The sequence below is a fragment of the Gigantopelta aegis genome, chromosome 11, assembly GCF_016097555.1.
Source record: "Gigantopelta aegis isolate Gae_Host chromosome 11, Gae_host_genome, whole genome shotgun sequence".
Classification (NCBI taxonomy): Eukaryota; Metazoa; Mollusca; class Gastropoda; order Neomphalida; family Peltospiridae; genus Gigantopelta; species Gigantopelta aegis.
In genome coordinates this window covers 22,182,119-22,192,368 of record NC_054709.1, presented here as the reverse complement: position 1 = coordinate 22,192,368, position 10,250 = coordinate 22,182,119, and the positions used below count along the sequence as shown (strand labels likewise).

The 10,250-nt window shown below is 41.7% G+C and overlaps 1 protein-coding gene across 1 annotated transcript in view; it reads left to right on the top strand.

Annotated features, from left to right (window-relative positions):
* Positions 1-9,527: 9,527 nt before the first annotated feature.
* The window catches only part of LOC121385628 (PTB domain-containing engulfment adapter protein 1-like), a 110,985-nt gene continuing 110,262 nt past the window's right edge, over positions 9,528-10,250 (top strand). The window contains exon 1 of the mRNA XM_041516381.1: positions 9,528-9,657. The gene's annotated coding sequence lies outside the window, so the exon portion shown is untranslated. The remainder of the gene's footprint in view (positions 9,658-10,250) is intronic.

Sequence of the window (10,250 nt, the reverse complement as noted above, 5' to 3'; positions counted from 1 at the left end):
TAAAACACTACCTTTTGATATTTGTCCCGCCCATCCACACGTAAACACTACCTTTTAATATGATATACATGTATGTCCCGCCCATCACATGTAAAACACTACCTTTTGATATGATATGTCCCGCCCATCACATGTAAAACACTACCTTTTAATATGATATGTCCCGCCCATCACATGTAAAACACTACCTTTTAATATGATATATGTCCCGCCCATCACATGTAAAACACTACCTTTTGATGCCTGTCCCGCCCATCACACGTAAAACACTGAAAGGTCTGCAAACTTATTATGTTGCCACCAAACAAAATGTGACGCAACTAATGGATTTGATGATTTAAAATCCCATTTTGTCAATATACACAGTAATTTTGTGTGTTGCTATAGAACTCCCATCAACATAACAACGTAATTTAGGATTAAGGTTAGGGTTAGTTCTTTACAATATGTTGTGATTAATGTTCACATTATATTATCTTTATTTACGATAGTAACCTACACAACGTCTAGAAATTATGTCGTTATGTTGATGGCAGTTCTACGTCACGATAATTTTGTTTTATTTGTTTTCCACAAAATGCATATGTTTAATTATCTCGAAGGTATTGAGATACAGAGAGTATTTATATTGTACATGTTAACGACTATAGTCCCGTATCTAGCATTTCGAGTGGGAGGGTTCGACTTGGTATTTGCCAGGGCCTTTTGGATATGAAGTTGCTTGAGGCGGCAAAGCGCCCGAACTTTGTGTGGGGTTCTAGGGAAATACTCCCCCGAAAACTTTGAAATCTCTGAAAGCCTAAAACGCGTTTTCCTGGCTTCTGAAATTTAAACATTGATATTTAAAAAAAAACGATTTTTGACTACTTTGTAGATTGTATTTTGTTATTAAGGTTAGGCTATTTATTTTAAATTTGTTTCAAATAATGAAATTCTAGCACACAACGGGAGTTAAAAGTATTGACCTTAAGTACTGACCCAAGGTATATGTTAAATATGTTCGGCAGTAATTGCTTATTATAACCTTAGTAACAGAAAAAGTACGTGTACCTCAGAACTATGATCAGTTTCTTTAATAATGAACACATTTATTAAAAATGAATCACATTACGTTTATAAAAATTGTATTATTACACTCAACATCAAAGAAAACAAGCCTCTTGGCACATGGCTCTCAAACAGCCGACTTTACATGTTTTTAAATACCTTCCTGGAAAGAGGGGTCGATCTTTTGTATGTTTATACAAATTATTATGTAATTCGTGAAAAATACAATAAAACCATTGGCAATGCATTCATAAGCATTTGTCACAATAAATTTTACTTGAAGAAAGCAGGAAATTGCATTTCAGGACATCTAGTTATAAACATTTCCCGTTGGAGCACATCTTCCAAATCCCCAAGGGAGTCAAACCAGTTATACATGTTAAAGTTTTACTTTAACTTAAACACGGTGTTCTATAAAATAACACATTGCAAAGTTCTAGATTTTATATGTGATTAATATTCACGTTTGCGATTGTAGGCCTCTAGTTGTGACGAACTATTGATCTCACTGATTGGATCAAGTAATTTGATACATGACTGTGGTGTAAACGTATATATATATTTAGCAGATCTATACAAAAATTGTGCCCTGTGAAAAAGAAATGCATTTAAAAGGTGTTGCATTTACCAGCATGATGAAATTTACCTGTAGAATGCATTTCAGGACAATTGGTTTTCAAAATAATTTGTTGCAATTACAGTCGCATAATATATGAATATTACACAAAGATATACACATGTATATCATTTTGCAATATAGCCTACTATTGTCAAGTTATTATATATATAAAAAATGTGTAATGTTTTTTAACCTGAACTGGTTTTACTCGTTGGTAGCGTTTGTGTGAATTCTAGAGGTGTTTGAGGAAGCATTCCCCCGGAAATTTAAATCATAAAATAGGGTAAGTAATTATAACATGACTACACACACACACACACACACACACACACACACACACACACACACACACGAGAGAGAGAGAGAGAGAGAGAGAGAGAGAGAGAGAGAGAGAGAGAGAGAGAGAGAGAGAGAGAGAGAAACACACCTACCCGCGATGTCCACTTACTTCTGCCATGCCTACACTAGAGAACAGTGGTAAAGCGCTCGCCCGATGCGCGGTCGGTCTGAGATCGACCCCCCTCAGTGGGACACCACTAGAGCATATTGATTTATTAATCATCGGCTATGGGATGTCAAACATCTGGTAATTTTAACATAGTCTTAGAGATAACCCGCTACATTGTTACATTGTTCCACTAGAAGGAAGGGATCTTTTATATGCATCCGAACCCAGTACCTACCAGCCTGTAGACCGATGGCCTAACCACGACGCCACCGAGGCCGGTGACAGAGGACAGAGGCAGACAGACAGACAGGCAGAGACAGAGAAAATATTTGAATGTTCTTTTAAAGGCGCAAACCCTAGTTTCAACTTGTAAAAATGGACACTAAGTTTACAATCTAATTAAAATTAGCTCCACTATTGCATGTGGATCTAACAGCAGCCAGTTGTCGCTCATGTTCACCAATCAAAACCTTACTTGCAGAATCATGCCAGTGATTTGGAAATAATTTGAAAATATTCCGAATTATTCTGAGGGTATACGATATGTTTCATGTGAATTACGAATGCCTTATTTAGACCAGTAGAACTAATTTTAATTCGATTGCTAAGTTTAGTTAATCTATAAACCTGGGCCCCGTTCCACAAAGTGATCTTAGCCCTAAGATCACCTTAACTGCATAGCTACCTTATGCACTAAGCTGATCTTAGTGCGAAGATCGCTTTGTGGAACGGGGCCTTGTAACACAGTTGGATAAAGTTACAACAAAGTGAAAGAAGAGACTGTGACGTTAAAACCGGAAAATATCCTTAAAAAATTGACTAGAACTCGAATCAGTAACAGCTACTTCTCAGACGCACGTGCGTTTTTAATAATATGATAAACGCATTTTGTTATGTTAGAAACAACAGGATGACCAGAAAAAAACTTCGATTCTACGGAAATGGATAATCTAAACAACAGAATATAAGTAATGTTTGATTTCAGTGATCATAAACAGCTCTAATAGTGAAAAATATGCTGTAGTGTTTAAAAACTAGGGTATGTCCCTTTAACGAGGTCACAAATAGTATCGCATTATCATATAAGACATGGTAGTATTAATTGACTACAGAAGAAGAAGATTGCTAGTTTATGTTTAGCCGGAACTTCTTTCCGTACGGTCACATTTCCGTCGACACTATCTTGAAAAGGAAAACTGTCACGCATGAGGGAGTCGTTTTTAACTGCTTCAAGTTAGCGGCGACCAGGAAGTGGTATAGAGGTAACAGTCATCTTTGCCAAGCAATCAATTGGTCCATGACGTACTGCGTTATCGATTTGTTCATTATTTTCCAGCAGAATATTACAGTGATCACTAAGTTTGGTAAAAACAAAAAACAAAAACAAAAAATGAAAACAAAACAAAACACACACAAAAAACCCTAAAAATTAAAAAAAAACAAAAAAACTACAAAAAAACCCACACCAATAACAACAAACCAAATATATCTACAGTCCAGAAAGTAGATATATTCAGGCGCGAGTGCGGGGAGGGGCTTTCGGCGTGTGTACGGGGGGTGTTCGGCGTGTATATGGGGATGGAGTACGGCGTGTGTACGGGGGTGTTTGGCAAGTGTACGGGGGGTGAGGTGGGTGATGGAAGCACGCTGTTCCAAGCGATTTTTTCAATATTTTTCTTTGGGAGCATGACTCGAACTCCCTATAGACGTCCAGTGCGACAGTTTAGACCCCCCCCCCCCACCCCCTCTGCTAAATTCTCTGCACACGCGCCACTCGTGTCTATTAAATAAGTAAAACTATGTTCTCCTCTATAAATAGTTAATTATTTGTAACATTTACTGTTGATTTCCGATTTACAGTATATAAAGATTTAAGAAATCATATAAAACAACATTATAACAAATGTTTTCGAATGTTGGGGGAGGGTTTTGGTGGGGGGTTTTGGGTTTTTTTTTTACTTTTTGTTGTTTGTTTGTTTGGGGGGTTTTTTTGAGGGGGGGGGGTTGTTTGTTTGTTGTTGGGTGTTGGGTTGGGGTGGGGTTTTTTTTGGGGGGGGGGATATGTAATCGTTATCTGGGTATATTTCAAAAGTGGTCAACACTAGACCCAAAAATTCAAATTAGCAGTTCAAACTAAATTTTGCCTTTAATAATTTTGTACATGTAAAAAATAAATCCTGTTTAAGCTACCATAAACAGTGGGAATACCAGAAACACATGACGTACACATTCTAAGCAAGAAATTAATATCCAGTTTTATTAATTAAAAACCTTGTTAGCCGGGCATGTTTAATTGTATGTAAAGTCGGGAATGTCTCTTTAAGTGTCATGACTGTCATTACTTAATAATGATGAAGAAAATATCTATCTAGGTGTGGTGTAATCTGTTCAATAAAATTACACTGATGAGAAACAAGAATACCGACACCAAAATATAATTTCCATCAGACACAAATACTAAAGTGTCTATAGAAGATTAATCAGAGAAGTAAGCTGGTTAATCTATATTTCAAACATGTTTGTTTGTTATGAGAAAACCAATCTGATTAAAATTAGCTCCATTATTACCAGTAGAGCTAATTTTAATCAGATTGTGAAAACAAACATTGGTTAATCAAAGTTCCCTCCTATAGTTTTGATATAACTTTGCATTGATTCTGTTAAGTTGGCATCTTTCATTTCTTTCAATGTCCGATAACAGAACTGTTTAAACTTCACTCGGTCAAAATGGGTTTATTGAGGAATTTGTTGTGGATAGTACTAATGCAGCTACTCCTGCCCCCTAAAACATTATATTACTTTACTTCCTAATGTGAACGATTAAAAGGGAATACAAGGGCAAACTTTCAAATTCCATCCGACACCAAGACGAGTACTGTCAATAGCAACAACTTATTGGAGTTTTCTCTTTATTACATTAACATCTAGAGCATGTTTATATATAAAATCCACATGAACCTTTCCAGATTTATGAACATCTTTCCTAGACTAAAATAAGATATTTCTATGCTGAGCACACAGACAATTAATCCCTATCCATCTCCTAAACTAGGGCCGGGGCGTAGCCGATTGGTAAAGCAAGACGTAGCCAAGTGGTACAGCGAGACGTAGCCCAGTGGTACAGCGAGACGTAGTCCAGTGGTATCCTGCCTGTGGGAAGCGCAAATAAAAGATCCCTTGCTGCCTGTCGTAAAAAGAGTAGCCTATGTGGCGACAGCGGGTTTCCTCTAAAAACAGTGTCAGAATGACCATATGTTTGACGTCCAATAGCCGATGATAAGATAAAAAATCAATGTGCTCTAACGGCGTCGTTAAATAAAACAAACTTTACTTTTTTAGTCCAGTGGTACAGCGAGACGTAGCCCAGTGGTACAGCGAGACGTAGCCCAGTGGTAAAGCGAGACGTAGTCCAGTGGTAACGTGAGACGTAGCCCAGTGGTACAGCGAGACTTAGCCCAGTGGTAAAGCGAGACTTAGCCCAGTGGTACAGCGAGACGTAGCCCAGTGGTAAAGCGAGACGTAGCCCAGTGGTAAAGCGAGACTTAGCCCAGTGGTAAAGCGAGACTTAGCCCAGTGGTACAGCGAGACGTAGCCCAGTGGTAAAGCGAGACTTAGCCCAGTGGTACAGCGAGACGTAGTCCAGTGGTACAGCGAGACTTAGCCCAGTGGTACAGCGAGACGTAGTCCAGTGGTAAAGCGAGACGTAGTCCAGTGGTAAAGCGAGACGTAGCCCAGTGGTACAGCGAGACGTAGTCCAGTGGTAAAGCGAGACGTAGTCCAGTGGTAAAGCGAGACGTAGCCCAGTGGTACAGCGAGACGTAGTCCAGTGGTCTAGAATCCATCCCCATCGGCGAGGCCATTGAGCTGTTGTTGTTTTTTTGTTTTCTCTTTATTACATTAACATCTAGAGCATGTTTATATATAAAATCCACATGAACCTTTCCAGATTTATGAACATCTTTCCTAGACTAAAATAAGATATTTCTATGCTGAGCACACAGACAATTAATCCCTATCCATCTCCTAAACTAGGGCCGGGGCGTAGCCCATTGGTAAAGCAAGACGTAGCCAAGTGGTACAGCGAGACGTAGCCCAGTGGTACAGCGAGACGTAGTCCAGTGGTACAGCGAGACGTAGCCCAGTGGTACAGCGAGACGTAGCCCAGTGGTAAAGCGAGACGTAGTCCAGTGGTAACGTGAGACGTAGCCCAGTGGTACAGCGAGACTTAGCCCAGTGGTAAAGCGAGACTTAGCCCAGTGGTACAGCGAGACGTAGCCCAGTGGTAAAGCGAGACGTAGCCCAGTGGTAAAGCGAGACGTAGCCCAGTGGTAAAGCGAGACGTAGCCCAGTGGTACAGCGAGACGTAGTCCAGTGGTACAGCGAGACGTAGCCCAGTGGTAAAGCGAGACGTAGTCCAGTGGTACAGCGAGACGTAGTCCAGTGGTACAGCGAGACGTAGTCCAGTGGTAAAGCGAGACGTAGTCCAGTGGTACAGCGAGACGTAGCCCAGTGGTACAGCGAGACGTAGTCCAGTGGTAAAGCGAGACGTAACCCAGTGGTACAGCGAGACGTAGTCCAGTGGTACAGCGAGACGTAGTCCAGTGGTACAGCGAGACGTAGTCCAGTGGTACAGCGAGACGTAGTCCAGTGGTAAAGCGAGACGTAGTCCAGTGGTAAAGCGAGACGTAGTCCAGTGGTACAGCGAGACGTAGTCCAGTGGCACAGCGAGACGTAGTCCAGTGGTAAAGCGAGACGTAGTCCAGTGGTAAAGCGAGACGTAGTCCAGTGGTACAGCGAGACGTAGCCCAGTGGTACAGCGAGACGTAGTCCAGTGGTACAGCGAGACGTAGTCCAGTGGTACAGCGAGACGTAGTCCAGTGGCACAGCGAGACGTAGTCCAGTGGTAAAGCGAGACGTAGTCCAGTGGTACAGCGAGACGTAGTCCAGTGGTACAGCGAGACGTAGTCCAGTGGTAAAGCGAGACGTAGTCCAGTGGTAAAGCGAGACGTAGTCCACTGGCACAGCGAGACGTAGTCCAGTGGCACAGCGAGACGTAGTCCAGTGGTAAAGCGAGACGTAGTCCAGTGGTACAGCGAGACGTAGCCCAGTGGTACAGCGAGACGTAGTCCAGTGGTACAGCGAGACGTAGTCCAGTGGTACAGCGAGACGTAGCCCAGTGGTAAAGCGAGACGTAGTCCAGTGGTAAAGCGAGACGTAGTCCAGTGGTACAGCGAGACGTAGTCCAGTGGTAAAGCGAGACGTAGTCCAGTGGTAAAGCGAGACGTAGTCCACTGGTACAGCGAGACGTAGCCCAGTGGTACAGCGAGACGTAGTCCAGTGGTACAGCGAGACGTAGTCCAGTGGCACAGCGAGACGTAGTCCAGTGGCACAGCGAGACGTAGTCCAGTGGCACAGCGAGACGTAGTCCAGTGGCACAGCGAGACGTAGTCCAGTGGTAAAGCGAGACGTAGTCCAGTGGTAAAGCGAGACGTAGTCCAGTGGTACAGCGAGACGTAGCCCAGTGGTACAGCGAGACGTAGCCCAGTGGTACAGCGAGACGTAGTCCAGTGGCACAGCGAGACGTAGTCCAGTGGCACAGCGAGACGTAGTCCAGTGGCACAGCGAGACGTAGTCCAGTGGTAAAGCGAGACGTAGCCCAGAGACGTAGCCCAGTGGTAAAGCGAGACGTAGTCCAGTGGTACAGCGAGACGTAGTCCAGTGGTAAAGCGAGACGTAGCCCAGTGGTACAGCGAGACGTAGTCCAGTGGTCTAGAATCCATCCCCATCGGCGAGGCCATTGAGCTGTTTTTGTTTTTTTTGTCCCAGCCAGTGCACGACGACTGGTATATCAAAGGGCGTGGTATGTGCTATCCTGTTTGTGGTATGGTGCGTATAAAAGATCGTTTGTTACTAACGGGTTTCAACTTTCCTCTAGAGTAGGCTTATGTTAGAATTACCAACTGTTTGACATCCAATAGCCGATTATTAATATTAAATCAGTGATGCCTTTAAATAAAACAAACTTTATCTTTATCTCCTATACTATGCAAAATAGTTTTTAAATATTATTGTAAATATTGAGCTAGAATATTTAAACAAATCATTGTCAACTCTCCTAAATATTGAAAAAATATTCTTCCAATTTTGGATGAAATTCACTTTTTCAATGCTGACCACCAAAATAGTTATTCCCATGTTTCTAAAGGGACGGGATGTAACCCAGTGGTAACGTACTCGTCAGACGCGCGATCGGGTCTAGGATCGATCCCCATCGGTAGGCCCATTGGGCTAGTTCTCATTCCAGCCAGTGCACCACAACTGGTATATCAAAGGCCGCGGTATGTACTTGCATATTAAAAAAACATCCGTTGCTGCTAATGGAAAAGAAAGAAATGTTTTATTTAACGACGCAATCAACACATTTTATTTACGGTTATATGGCGTCAGACATATGGTTTTGAGAGGAAACCCGCTGTCGCCACTACATGGGTTACTCTTTCCGATTAGCAGCAAGGGATCTTTTATTTGCGCTTCCCACAGGCAGGATAGCACAAACCATGGCCTTTGTTGAACCAGTTATGGATCACTGGTCGTTGCAAGTGGTTTACACCTACCTATTGAGCCTTGCGGAGCACTTACTCAGGGTTTGGAGTCGGTATCTGGATTAAAAATCCCATGCCTCGACTGGGATCCGAACCCAGTACCTACCAGTATGTAGACCGATGGCCTAACCACGACGCCACCGAGGCCGGTACCTAATGGAAAAGGTCATCCCATGGAATAGTGTAAGCGGATTTCCGCCATATAACCGTATACTAGTAACCTAGTCCGGAGGGACGTAGTAAGTGTGGTTTTACTACGTCCGGATCTCCTTAAATACCCTTAATATAGCTGGTATTCAAAACTTGTGGCACCATGTTTCAACCGTTTCTGAACCGAAATAGTGCAACATACGTATGGACACCCAAACCAAAAATGTATAACCTACCGTACTCACAAAATTCCGATTGAAGTACTTGCATTATTATTAACAAAATAAATATTCAACGACAACCTTAAAAAAAATCCCCGACATTTTAAATGTGCAACATATATAGAAGTACCTCGTCGTGCATGTTAAAAAAAGTATTGCCTTAATGTGCCCCGTGCACTACTAGTCACCGTAATTAAAAAGTGTTGAGTGCGTCGTTAAATTAAATATTTCTTTCTTTACTAAAATCGATGACAACGGTTCCATTGCTATATCTTTGTAAATATTACAGTAAGAGCAGAAATAGAACTTAAAACATAAAACTCATCCCTGTCAACCATCCATGGCCATATTTCAATTCTTGTTATGCACAGACTAAACCAATGGAATCGCTAAGCTGCCTGTTTGGCGAAAGTGACTCAAATTTTCTTAGCGGCTGACGGCTTCTGATTCTTGGTGACAGCTGACTTGAGTCCGGTGTTGTTTTATCCCACTGTTTAGGACTTACTATAATCAAGACTCGATACAAGTTATCGCTATCGGCGCTAATAGATAAGAAACTGGAATAGACAGGTGAGAGCTAAGATCAGTTGTTAAAGTTTATTGTAGGTGTCTATAACTGCGATTGACATTCAGTAGCCATGATCGAATGTTGCTAGGTTTGAAAGCGGGAAGTTGGTTATTTCTTTACGATCCGATCGCCACTGTCGCTTTGTCTTTAGATTCCAACGTTTCAGAAAGGGGGCGGTTCCGTGGTTATATTTAGCATGTTGTGTATGGAAAATAAAAATAAATATTAAATAATATTTTGACGTTTACGGCAGATATGACTGTGATACTGATTGGCTTAAGATGTTTGTTTTGAGTTAGTTTATGAGGACTAAAAGTAAAACGATGTCTTGGTTTTGTTGTTGATGTTTGTTGACATTTTAAATTCAGAATTAATTTTCAGAACACAGTAATACCCCCCATCCAAAGATTACATGTTTGCATCTGCTGTTTTCTGTAATCAGTTTTAGAAACAGGTATGACATGTATGTCACTCTGATCTCATGTTATTCCACCCAGATGTGTGTGTAAAGGGGGGATTAGGGGCCACACACACACACACACACACACACACACAGTGACACACATACACACACACACATTCGTGAAGCAAATTT